Here is a 14,423-nt window from a genome sequence, read left to right as displayed (position 1 = left end):
GTGATTTATCAAAAACCTACTTTTTCGAACTCCTCCTAGACCGTGCGACCGATTGGCACGAAATTTGGCTGGTAGCATCTCCATATGGCCCTGACAAAAAGTTTATATAAATAATTTTGATAGGATAAAAATTGCGCACATTACGCACAAACAAATTTGTCATGACCCTTTGAAGGTACTCCACATGTTTTACAAAAATTGGTCACTAGGGGGCGCCACATGTACAAAAAGTTTATATCTCATGAATGGCTCATCCGATTTTTACAAACCTTGATGGGTACCATTTAGGGCCACTCCTGAGGCCAACCCCAGAGTGGGGTACTGAGGGGTCAAAGTGGGCGTGGCCTATGGGACCCAAGTCTAGATTCACCACTTACACTAATGTGAACAACTTTAACCACACCTACCAAAAATTACACATGTGGACCACTAGGTGACGCTACAATGTTTTTTGCCTTTAACTCCCACAATATACATCGCACATTAAAAAAACCTTACATCCACGTGTTCTTTGAATCAAGCTGAATCACATGATATAGGCCACGCCCATTTCGGCTGAAAACTGTTTTTGCAATATCACGCAATGTCTAAAACCAACTTTTTCGAACTCGTCCTAGGCCGTGCGACCGATCTGCATGAAACCTGGTACATTATCCACAGGGCCCTGACCATAAGTTACTCAAAGAATTTTTAAAGAATATTAAAGATATTTGTTCAACATCCCACTACGATGCTCTGTACCAAATTTAGCGAAGATCGGCCATAAGGGGGAACTATAATCAATGTTTATTTGTTTTGGCCAATAACTCAATGCCACAGTAAATGCTATCAACACGAAACTTGTGATGCTTGTTCGGCTTGGCGCTCTAAAGAGCGGCCATTAGGGGGCGCTATAGTCAACATAGACCAGTTTGGGCCTTTTAACCCCTTCTGAGGTTCGAGCATGTTGTATACAATGCCTAACGGCACATTTGGTTCATAACTTTATAATTATAAATAGTAGAAACTTAGGATCTTTTGGAGCTAAAAGCTAAGTTGCCCCATTCTGCTGATGTTTTTGTTGTCTTCCTAGCCCTTACAGAAGGTTTTGCATCCAGCCTAGAATTCCAGAGTTTTTCGGGTCTTTGTGAAATTAATCCATACGGTTACATCCAAGATTGATACACTGTGTGTAAGAAATGTTAATAGTTTGTTCTTTAGGAGTTATAATGTCCAATATGTTTATTTTTGCACTGGATGACTCCAAATATATAGAACTGTAGATGTGATGCTCGTTCGGCATGCCGCTCTGAGGCTCTGTACCAAATTTGGCGAAGATCGGCCATTAGGGGGCGCTATATCTAACGTAGACCGGTCTTGGCCCATCTACTCAATCAATGTTAATGGGATATTTGCAACGGCAGAGTATTGCAGACCTAGCCTGGCTCCGCCCTCCCAAGTACTTCCGCTCAATTTTCATTTCGCTTCAGTACTCCGTCTGGGTTTGCGGTATAGTCTTGGGTTTTCTCGACCAAAGTTTTTGGCGGTCCAATCAGCGAACAGAGGGAGTGGCTGAGAATGATGATGTTGAGGCCATGCGCTAGAGTTGCGGCGGAGAAAGATGCAGGCAAAGCCATTCGATCAGTTGTGGCAACGCTGCTGAATATCCAGAAGTTAAAGCCCGAGGAAGAACAACCTTTGCTGAGTTGTGTTGGTGGCCATGATGTTGTGGCCCTCCTCCACACGGGCTTCAGGGAAAGGTTTGATTTTCCAGCTCGGTCTGTTAGTGGTGAAGGAGTTGGCTAAAAGTGGTTACACACCAACCAGACGGCCAACCCTCGGCAGAAAAGCCAGTGGAAATGATCAGTCGCGTACCCGAGGTCCAAAAAACTGCCTCGGGACACACTGAGGCGACACCGACATGAGACACGTAATACGTCTCCATAGCAGCAGACTGCGCTAATCTGTATTGTTGCCGAAGAAATGAGAACCGGCAGCTGATTGGACAAACGCGTCACATGGGTTTGTTTTCTCCGGAAATTCAAAGCCAGACTGTCAAGGCTGCTCGTTCAGAACATGATCTCATATCGTACTAAAATAGTTCACTGAAACATGTTTCTGAAAACATTTTAAGCGAGAAATAGGCCATGCAGTTGCTGAATCTGTCTTCATTTCAGATCAACAAAGGTCAGTTTAAAAGATTTTCGTCAGATTTTGAGAGACTCTAGTCACCTCATTCCACTCGCCATTTCTGGGTGAGTCCCGACTGACCTGCCGCCGACTGAACAGGTCAGGTTGGCCAAAATGAACGCCGATAGTCTCCCAGACTGACGACGGCACGGGACACACCGAACAGATTCGAGTCACTGACCTCGCCAGACTGTCCAACGGCCGATAATCGGCCCCGTGTGTCCCGGGCTTAAGGCTAACACTAGGTGCTATTGCTAATAGCATGATAGCCTTGACAGTCTCCCCTCTTGTTGCACATGTGCATGACATACATCACGACCAAACGTTAGCGATTGGTTATGGCAGATACAATAGTTTTAAACTTGAACAGAGTACCCGCCTTCAAGGAAGTTAACGCTTGTCAATAGAGAGAGGCCAGACTTTCTGTACAAATGAAATGTACCAGAGTCTGGTAGGACCAGGCTACCGCAGACCTTGTGGATCACACCTCTCGATATTCACCAACGTTTGCCTCCCCACATAACGCTTTAGGTCCCGCTTTGGCGCGCTCCCCGCGTCATCGGGGGCGAGTGGTGCACTTCCCTGGGGCGTCAGGGGCGACTGGCATCGGACATAGATATATACACTAGATGTCGCCTGGCTGCTGCGGTTCATTGGAACGAATGAGTCAACAGAGCCGCCATCTTGGAACAGGGGAGTCGCTCCTCTTTAATGCATCAGCGTCAATGTAGGTAAAGGGCTAACGGAAATAAAATCACCATAAATCCTCAATCTCAAGCTTTTGATATTAATATAATCTACTTTGTTCAAAATGTAATAGTGCCTGTAAGCCTAGGTTTAGTAGTCCCATTCTTCCACTTGATACTGCTCCCACTTAAGTAAACTTAAGATGAACTATTGAATACAAAACAAAGAGACTAACTAATGTGTTAATACAAAGAATATTATAATCGGTTCACAGATCTGAGTCCAAACGGAAACTTCACCCTTCTGAACTAAGAGTTTCTGCTTCAAAGTGAAGTTTAAACAGACTGAAATGTCCAGGCTCACTCCTCCACTATTTATTTCTGTATGTATTTATGCGTTAAATATAATTTTAACGGGCACTGAGCTCCAGATCCTGCAGGCAGTCTCTGTTGCCCCGCTGTAGCTCCTCTCCGTCCGCCTGCTGCCGGCAAACTTAGTAGAACTTAACGCCAATATCGACATACAGGTCGTCCTGGACTACTGGTCTGATCTGGATCAGCAGGGACCGGTGCAGCAGCGAGGTGAAGCTGTGTTTTTGCCCGGGGGAAGAGACACTGCCGCCGGCCACGGAGCTCTCCGCCTCCCGCTGCCGCCGGATATATGTCATAAAACCCATTGTCACCTGTTAAATGTTATCCCTTGCTGTTTTTCATTTCCTCTATCGAACATCAATAACCAGCACAAAAGTCCGGCATCTTTAGCGTTGATCTGAATGCGGGAAAACTTTGGACCTCTGTTCCAAGATGGCGGCGGTTTTGACGCATGCTTAGAACCTCAAAGCGACATCTAGTGTATATATCTATGGCATTGGAGGCTTGGGCCCCGTCATAACTGCTTGTAGTTCTAGTTTTGGTCTTGTAATTTACAGGAAGCAGTACACCGTCTTCACAACCCAGAGACAAATTGTAGCAGGCGCTACGAACTGGAGCAAGGGTAAAATTTAAAGAATATGCTTTCATTGAATGAATTTCATTCATTCTGCTGTATAAGGACATAGATACGTTAAAAGAAACCAATCTTTTTATTTATTTTTTTATTTTTATTAATTTCTGTGGGTCATAATTTGGTACCAGGAATTACATCGAATAAAAGGCGAAAAAAAAAAAAAAAAAAATCAATAAAGAGAGATTTCAAAATTTCATCAAAATCAGAGTTTTCATCTCTAAGATGGGCGTATATAATAATACAGATAATACTAATAATGCTCGGAGCTATATCTGAAAGTCCAGATTTACACGATGTGGATAATGACACCATTGTGTCTAAGTAACTTTTACTGTTTTATCCTTCCTTGTTTAATTTTACTGTGACTTATGTTTTGTTTTTTTTATTCATACCACTCTCATATAATTGTTTTCCAGCTGTCTGTAAGACATATTACCAGACAGCATGCAGGAGCTTCAGCTAGAAACAACCAGATGTGGCATCGCGGGCAGAAGCTGTGAAGAGATCAGCTCGGAGTCGGTCAAGAAGAAAAGAAGGTAAGATTAGATCCGTTTTTGGTCAATGTGAATATTTTTCAGGTGCATTCATAGATGTGTTGTGTCCATAAGCAGTATATCACGCAGTACTGATTGTCTTTACAGCTGCTGGAAGCGAGACAGAGTGGGCTGGCTGCGGGTGAGGTGGACATTTGGAAGTGTGCTACCATAGACCTGATGATCCGAAATGCAGGACAACGCACCACAGACGTCTGCTTAATGGACCGAATTCAGACAGAATGCTGCCGGTTACCTACAGCTCCGAGGCGGCCGCGGGTTAGGGGTTGACGGTGCTGTCGTGAGCGTGGGATATTTGTTGTGTGTGATGTGTCTCCTATGCTTTGTACATAGTTTTTTTTTTCTGATTGCATTTTGTTAATAAAGTTTTTGTGTTAATAAAGCTATCTTTGAATAAACAGAACAATCCTAGCAAATAATTTTCCTTAAGATAACAATGACATGAATATACAACATATCATATATGAAATAAATACATATATTATTATTATTATTAGGCCCCGAGCGCCGACAGCGGCGAGGCCCTATTGAAACTGAAGGAATTATTCTCTTTCTTTCTTTTTCCCGTCAAATGAATTGGCTTTTTGAGGGCCTTAACATATTCAAAAACTCACAAAATTTTGCGGTCGCGTCAAGTCTGGTGAAAATTTACGTATTTTAAGGGTTTCGGGAATAGGCGCACAAAAATGGCTCGCTAGCGCCCCCTAGAAAGTTAAGAAAATTGAGCCCCTGCAGTGTGTTTAACGTAGACTCACGGAACTTGGTACATATATGTCTCATGTCAAGATGTACAAAAAACTTCATTAGAGCCATACCCTAAACCCAACAGGAAGTCCGCCATTTTGATTTCAAAGTTCAAAATTAGTGCGATTTTGGCCATTTCCACGTCGTACTTTAACGAACTCCTCCTAGAAATTTCATCCGATCAACTTCAAACTCGGTCTGTGCCATCTTAAGAAGTTAAAGATGAAAAGTTGTTAAAAGAAAAACTTTTCGTCATAGGGCGTGGCCGTGGCGGGGCGACCATTTTGTGCGTTTCGCCGCCGAAACCGGAAGTGGGTGTAACTCTCGAGTGTATCGTTGTCCGATTACCTCGAAACTTTTCAGGATTCATAAGAGTCCAACCCTGAGGACAAATAAAGGCCGATATTTACTTAAAGTCATAGCTCCTACAGTGAACGGTAGTAGGCCTAAAAGTCAAGGTGCTATACTTTAACGAACTCCTCCTAGAGATTTCATCCGATGGACTTCAAACTTGGTCTGTATCATCTCAACACCTTAACGATGAAAAGTTATTAAAAGAAAAACTTTTCATCAGACGGTGGGCGGCGGGCCATTTTGAGTGTTTAGCGATGAACAAAGAAGTTGTTGTAACTTGAGTGTACGCTTGTCGTTATTCGCCCGAAATTTCTCACGATTGACAAGGGTCCAGGCCTGAGGACACCTACAGGCCAAAATTGACTTTTGGTCATAGCGCCCCCCGGCAACAGGAAATGTGCCTTATATGACAAACATCATCCGATTTGCATGAAACTCAGAATGTGTGGTCTACGTGTGATACTGAGCCGCCACCTATAATATGGCCACGCCCACTTACTCAGGCCACGCCCCCTTTCATAACATTTGAACCGTTTAAGGTAGGGGTGCACCGATCCGACTTTTTCAGTCCCGATAACGATGCCAGGGCTTTGTGTATCTGTCGATACCCGATACCGATCCGATACCGTTAATGAATTAATAATAAACTGTATACCTTCCACATCATACCTTCCTTTCACCATGTGTAAGAGACTAAAGGCACCAGACCTTCCTAACTAAACATTACTTTCCTAACTAAGACAAAATAACATAGATGTAATGTATTGAATTCTTATTTATTTGTTATTTAAAAAACAATTGTGCATTCAAATCGAAAATATAATGTAATCAAACTTCTTAAAATAAATTTAAATACATAATGGGCCATCAATAATGGGCCACCTTTATATAGGTTTATAATGGCTTATTCTGCTGTCAGGAGTACATAGAATATCACAAAAACATGTTAATGTCATCATGTTTACTAAAAGCTTTGATTAAGGGTTTGCTTGGCTCCACAGTTACAGAAGCTAAACTATTTGTATTGTGCAAACTGCAAAGTAGTAAAATAAACTCAAATCGAATGAATAGCCTACACATACAAACAACTTTAACACCGTTTCCCTTTCAAAACTAAATAGTTGTAAGCTAGTACTGTATAACCACTACCTTGGCCACAGGTAAGGGCCGTTACAGAGTCAACGCGAGCAACACGAGCAACGCGAACAAGCAACGCGAGCGACGCACTCCCTTTCATAGTCTAAACAGTGGACACAAGTGGACGCAAGTAGACGCAAGTAGACGCAAGCGTCACAGACGATGCGTGAAATGCAATACACCGCCCACGCAACAGGGGGTAGCAGAGTGCTCCACGGTGTTCGGTCGGCAGAGCCAGACCCTCCCGGAGAGTGGCTCTTGTCAGGGAGCAGCTGGCTGGCTGACTTCTTTTTATCAGATGCTGGCGTGTTTCCCCACCAGTACAGTGTACTACGATTGGGTAGCACTGACCAATACATGAATAAAAGGTCGCGTAAACATGGTTTAGCAGGTTTTAAAAATATATAAATACATTTGGGTCTCTCTCTCTCTCCTGCTGTACGCTATTTCAGCCTCTTGAGGAGGGCACACAGCATAGACACACACACACAGAACGTTGATACACCGAAAAATGTGACTCAGTAGTCCTATGTTTGATGAATTTGCTCCGCTAAGTTGATTCAATATTTTTGGATAATGTACAATATAGTATCCTATATTTAAATATAGGGCACTACTACAATACATGCAGTGTCGCCCCCACGACAACGCATAGTATTGTGCGCACTGGCGCGTCGCGTATCAAAAACTGGGACGACACATTTGGCTACGCATCGACGCATAATGGCGGCCGAAGCGTAGCGATGCGTAGCCTTGCGGACGCGTATGGGTACCGATGCGTTGACTCTGTAACGGCCCTAAGTTAGGTTGTTGTAGTGTGGTTGTAGTGGGGGACTGAACGTAGCTCCGCTGTCAGCCTCCTTCGCTGTTTGAATAACGTTAGCAGGTTGGCGGACGTATTTCAGCGAGGCAAGACATCTTAAATCCAGAGTTTTAATTATTGCTCCGAACCCGTCTTTCTCAACGGTCTGTAGCGGGACCGGAGGTGGATTGCTTTCATAACGTTGTTCGCGGTGCATGCTTGAAGTGACAGGTCTTTAACGTTAGCGTAGTAACGTTAGCACGGCCGAGTAACGTTAGAGCGACGGGCAACAACCGTGGCTAAATTATGTCCGATTTGTTAGAAAGAAAAAAAACTTGGGAACAACAGACTGCTCCTCTCTTGAGCACACGTTGTTCTGGTGTATCTCCGGTCTTTCTTCATCCTCTAGCTAACTCTCTTCATCCTCTAGCTAACTTTCTTCTAGGTTCTTGTGCAGTACCGACCGTAGCCTCTCCCAGCTTAACAGACTGTTATGCTACCTGGCTAGCTGGGCTAGCAGATGTAATGTTACCCAGCATGCCATTCGGCGGTGTAGCTACATTTGTAAATGTAAAATTATTAGTGTTAGAAACTGTTTAAGTCTCAAATTGTTATATGCTTTGGTGTGTTATCCTTTTAAGATAGTTAGTTGTGGGTTATTAATTGTTGTGTTATAAAGTTACTACCATGAGTGAGAAGGGTACGCAGTTAACAGGGGCCCCGGTGCTGCGGCGGAGTGTGAAAAAAAAAAAACTGGATCTGTTAATTTTTCCGATCCACCAATCCAGCTATTTTTGCAATATCGCGGCCGATATCCGATCCTAATATCGGATCGGTGCACCCCTAGTTTAAGGTAGAGTCTTGTGTGAGCTGTCATTGAACTCAGCAGAGAGTTCCTTCTTTATTGGTGATGGTTTGGCCCGCCCTATGTTCAAGCCACGCCCCCTTTTATTACTAATGGCCCGATTGATGTAAACACTTGTGTGAGGTATCATTGAACTCAGCAGAGACTTCCTTCTTCATTGGTGATGGTTTGGCCCGCCCTATGTTCAAGCCACGCCCCCTTTCATACATGCTGACCCATTTAAGGTAGAGTCTTGTGTGAGGTATCATTCATCCCAGCAGAGGCTTCATTTTTAATTGGTGATGGTTGGACCCGCCCCCTATGCTTTAGCCACGCCCCCTTTCACAGCTAATGAACCGTATGACGTAGAGTCTTGTGGGAGCTATCGTTGAACTCGGCGGGGAGTTCCCTTTTCATTGTAGACGATTTGCGGCGTCTGAGTGCCGCGCGAATGCACGGTCGCAAGGAGCGGCGTCCGCCGGTAACCCCGACGCGCGCAGAGGCGCGAGGGCCCGTCCATCGCTGCTCGCAGCTTTAATTTATTATTATTATTATTATTAGGGCCCGAGCGCCAAAGGCCCTATTGAAACTGAAGGAATTATTGTTTCTTTCTTTCTATTCTTTTCCCGTCAAATGAATTGCCTTTTTGAGGGGCTTAACATATTCAAAAACTCACCAAATTTGGCGGTCGCATCAAGTCTGGTGAAAATTTACGTATTTTAAGGGTTTCGGGAATAGGCGCACAAAAATGGCTCGCTAGCGCCCCCTAGAAAGTTAAAAATATTGAGCCCCTGCAGTGCGTTTAACATAGACTCACGACACTTTGTACACATATGTAGCATGTCAAGATGTACAAAACACTTCATTAGAGCCATACCCTAAACCCAACAGGAAGTCCGCCATTTTGATTTCAAAGTTCAAAATTAGTGCGATTTTGGCCATTACCACATGTCGTACTTTAACGAACTCCTCCTAGAGATTTCATCCGATCAACTTCAAACTCGGTCTGTGCCATCTTAAGACGTTAAAGATGAAAAGTTGTTAAAAGAAAAACATTTCGTCATAGGGCGTGGCCGTGGCGGGGCGGCCATTTTGTGCGTTTTGCCGCCGAAACAGGTGTAACTCGAGAGTACATTGTCCGATTACCTCAAAACTTTTCAGGATTCATAAGAGTCCAACCCTGAGGACAAATAAAGGCCGATATTTACTTAAAGTCATAGCGCCCCCTAGTGGCAACAGGAAGTAGGCCTAAAAGTCAAGGTGCTATACTTTAACCAACTCCTCCTAGAGATTTCATCCGATGGACTTCAAACTTGGTCTGTACCATCCCAACACCTTAACGATGAAAAGTTATTAAAAGAAAAACTTTTCGTCAGACGGTGTGGGCGTGGCATGGCGGCCATTTTGGGTGTTTAGCGATGAACGAATAAGTTGTTGTAACTTGAGTGTATGTTGTCGTATCTTCCCAAAATGAGGACACCTACAGGCCAAAATTGACTTTTGCGCCACCCGCTGGCAACAGGAAATGCGCCTTATATGACAAACATCATCCGATTTACATGAAACTCAGAATGTGTGGTCTACATGTGATACTGAGCCGCCCACTATAATATGACCACGCCCACTTACTCAGGCCACGCCCCCTTTCATAACATTTGAACCGTTTAAGGTAGAGTCTTGTGTGAGGTGTCATTGAACTCAGCAGAGACTTCGTTTTTAATTGTGATGGTTTGACCCGCCCCCTATGCTTAAGCCCCGCCCCCTTTCATAAAATTTGAACCCTTTAATGTATACCCTTGTGTGAGGTATCATTGAACTCAGCAGAGAGTTCTTTCATTGGTGATGGTTTGGCCCGCCCCCTATGCTTTGGCCACGCCCACTTTCACAGCTAATGAACTGTATGACGTAGAGTCTTATGTGAGGTATCGTTTAACTCGGGGAGTTTCCTTTTCATTGACGATTTGTGGCGTCTGAGTGCCACGTGAATGCACAGTTGCAAGGAGCGGTGTCCGCCGGTAACCCCGACGCGTGCAGAGGCGCGAGGGCCCGTCCATCCCTGCTCGCAGCTTTAATTATTATTATTATTATTATTATTATTATTAATAATAATAATAATAACCATAATAATAATAATAATGACCCAGGGTGACCAATAGCCTAACCCGTGACAGACCTGCCAACCAATCAGGAGAGATTTTTCTTGTTTAAAAGTAGTGGTTTCATCCAATCCTGAGTGAGGAAATTCCAGCCAGGCCAGACGTTCTCTGGCCAGGCGCGGTGTTGCTGCTATTCATATTCTAATTAGATCCATTAACACCTCCGCGGGGGCTCTCCACATACGTCATGGTTCGTTTCCGACAATATGTGGCACAGACGAACACAACGTTCGCAGCCTGTAAATTGTCGTTAACTGCCGAAAATTAGGGAGATTTCCAAGTGTTTACGGAGATGAAAATCCCACTTTTCATGCAGTGTTACACCAACACCTTTCAACACTATACACATTAGGGCTGCTCGACTATGGAAAAAAATATAATCAATATAATTATTTTGGTCAATATTGAAATCACGATAATTTAACACGATTACTCGTTGAGTTCTGGAAAGATGTTGCAATTATTGAACTTAAAAAAACTGTGGAAAAAGTTAAATAAATCAACAGTAAAAAAACACAACTGTGAAATTTGCCTTAATACTTGCAAAACGTAATGAGCTAAATAATAGTTTATCTCGATTATTCTGTTTTTGTGATCATTGGGAGCCGAAATCATAATCCTGATTAAATTTTGATTAATTGCACAGCCCTAATACACATTTCACTCACATTTTTCAGCCATCCATCCGATTGAAGAATTATGCTCCCATTTTAACCAATGCAACTGTTCACACCAGCTGTGTAATGGCTCCAAACAGTCCACGGCAGTACTGTGGCTGAATAAATTCAGTTAATAACTTCACATCTCCTTTTGCTTGGACAATAAATATGCAATTATCAGTATATGAGCATAAGTCTCTAATTAGCCCCACAGTTCTATCCAAGACTACACTATGTATCAACAAGTTGATGATAGATACTCAAGGGTTTTTTCAAGGATCCAGTAACAATAGAGTACATATTTATATTTTCCATAAATCTGGTTTGTTCTCTCTCTGGAAGACTCAAGATACATTTTTAATGTCCAGCAAGCAGGTGTGCGGATCTACTATTCATTTAGAGAGACCTGCTGCTCATCCATCATCTCTGAGCAATCTCACTGATCGCTCCATTCACCTTCACTATAGTCCCAGCAGCAGCATGGGAATTAATCACTGACGCGCTGTGACGCTAAATGGTATTATATAATGTTGAATGTCTTATAGTCACCCTTTTCTGGATAAAACCGCCACTACAAACAAGTTCATGATTTACAGTAGTTGATCCACAATCCCGAGGTAAAACCACAGGTAAAGATTTTGCAAACTGGAGGAAAAAGAAGTGCTGACACCTGCTCGAGACTTTGGGGCCATCCACACGGAGATGCTTTTTGATGCAACCGCACGTTTTGCATCGTTTGGGCCGATCGTCCAGACGAATCCTGTAAACGCACTGCCTGAAAACGCACTTTTTTGAAACCTGGTCCCAGTATGAAAAAAATTGGAAATGGCGGTTTGGTTTGGATGGCGAAACCACATACGTTTGTATCAATGATGTCATCGCCACACCCCTCTTTTACACTCTCTCTTACCCGTGGCCACTGACACACACCACTGCGGTGAAGCTAAGCGAGCATATCCCATCTCCATGGTCAAACGCTGCTAGTGCGCTGCAATCATGCAAAATAAAAAGCAATCCAACAGCACATTATACAATGTAAACAAAGACACGTTTTCTTGCCGCGGCCTTTATAAAATGAGCAGTGGTGAAAGTTATTAAAGTCCACGGATGTATTAAGAGAGCGTTAGTATAGTCATGTTATGATGGGAAGTGGAAGTTAACTATGCTCTTCTTCTCCGTTTTTTTGTGAATTTCTGTAGCAGAAACAGCGCCACCTATAGGCCTGGAATATGAAGTAGCGTGTTGAGTCATTTACAGATGGATCCGTTTGGACGCAACTATTCTTGAAACAAATCCAGGGAAGACGGGTTAAAAAAAGATCATTTTGGTACGTGTGGACGGGGCCTTTATCTACTGATACACTTTAAGCTACAACTTGTGAAGTCACTAAGAAATAGTCCTGCAACATATCATCCATAAGCACACAGCACTAACTTTAATAGGGATGGGTATTGGCAAGGACCTCACGATTCAATTTCAATACTTTGGGTCACGATCCGATATTGATACGATTCAATATCGATTTAATACTTTACATGACAACAATATTCATACATAATATTGTACTGAAGTACCCACAGAATTCCAAAGAGTACCTTTTGATATTTGTGATATACTGTGTATTATTGATACAGATGTTAAACGGGGAGATGGTATTTATCCAGTGACAGCTGCAGTAGCTGCAATGAACAACCACTACCAGGTGGCACATGTGAGATAGATACATAGATAGATAGATAGATAGCACTTTATTGTCCGTGTACACGGAAATTTGTCTTGCAATACAAGCTCCAACAATCACCACACAACGACCTAAAAACAAAAGCTAAAAACATAGATACATCAATAAAACATAGATACTTAATTAATATGGGGGGGGGGGGCAAAGTCTTCAGGGCATTTACAGTATAACTTCACATTACAGAGTCTTCATTTCATAATAGACATTTGTGTTATGATCATAGATTGTATAAAAGAAGTGGATGGATGTGGCTTCTGGGTCTGAAAAGTGATGCACAATACTGAAGTGCATTAAACCTGAAGTCAATCTAATGCCCAGCAGAGGGCTACTCCACTGGCTCCAAAAACAAGCCTGATTAAAGTGCCCATATTATGAAAAAAACAAAATCACTTTTTCTGGGATTTGGGGTGTTATTTTGTGTCTCTGGTGCTTCCACACGCATACAAACTTTAAAAATAAAAAAAAAACACCCATGCTGTTCTGAGTGAGATACGGTTTCTGAATGTGTCCTGCCTTCAGTCTCAGGGTGAGCTGGTCAAAATCTGCACAGCTTTCTACGTCACTAACCGAAACGAGGGGGCTAGGGGGCTAACCGTTAGCATTCTAGTTCGTTCTCAATGGCAAAACACTGCTACAACACACACTAGATCACCATAATCTCCCTGTTCTGCAGGTATTCCACGCAAAGTGTGAAGTGTGCCCTCGTTTAGAAGAAGTCTCCCGACTAATCCTGCCTTGTACAGGCCGAAGTTGAAACAGCTAGCTAGCTCATGTAGTCCTTACCTAGCTACTGAGCATGTGCAACTGCCAACAAAGATGTTACAGAAGTTGAGATGTCTCACTCTGTAGCTAAAACAGAGAGCTCAACACACAGGGTGAAAAGAGGAGCTGCAGCAATGTGCAGTACACCAATGTGGTGTTTTTGAAAAGTAAACCATGTAAACCTATTCTGATACAATCTCAAATTACAATTATGAACCTGAAAATGAGCATAATATGGGCACTTTAAGAAAATGACTACTTCTCACTTGCTTTATTACCTCAGTAGACTAACCCAAACCTTAACCCTAATGAGCTTACGGACTCATTCGCCAGTTACAATTCTTCTTCAATTGGTTATTTAACAAATCAAACTGAACGGACCGCTTTATTAGAACCAATGAAAAGCTCCTAGCCCCGCTGCTCGTACTCTACCCCTCCCGTGAATGAGCCAGAGCTCTGTGCGCCGCGGCACTGCCGGAGTCACTGCAAGTCTGCTGCAGAATGGAGCAGAAACTCAGGAAAAGTTAACGCTGCCGCGCTTACTTGCAACTGCCCGCCCTACTGAAAAGGCAAAGAAAAGAGACGGCTCGGGTTCGAATCCGACCTGCGGCCCTTTGCTGCGTGTCATCCCCATCTCTCTCCCACCTTTCATGTCTATCCACTGTCACTGTAATAAAGGGAAAAGCCCCCACCCAAAAAAAGAAACTGAAGACGCAGCAACTAAAAAGCTGTGAGACACTGACTTAAACTGTGTACTCCTCACGTGCCACACACGTTTTCCAGCCTTTGCCTCTAAAGAATCCAGGGAA

The 14,423-nt window shown here is 43.2% G+C and overlaps 1 protein-coding gene across 2 annotated transcripts in view; it reads right to left on the bottom strand.

Annotated features, from left to right (window-relative positions):
* ttc27 (tetratricopeptide repeat domain 27) overlaps positions 1–14,423 on the bottom strand; it is a 141,599-nt gene that overhangs the window by 52,192 nt on the left and 74,984 nt on the right. The gene's annotated exons all lie outside the window — the stretch shown is intronic.

The sequence above is a fragment of the Perca fluviatilis genome, chromosome 19, assembly GCF_010015445.1.
Source record: "Perca fluviatilis chromosome 19, GENO_Pfluv_1.0, whole genome shotgun sequence".
In the NCBI taxonomy this organism is placed as follows: Eukaryota; Metazoa; Chordata; class Actinopteri; order Perciformes; family Percidae; genus Perca; species Perca fluviatilis.
This window is presented reverse-complemented; position numbering and strand designations above follow the sequence as displayed.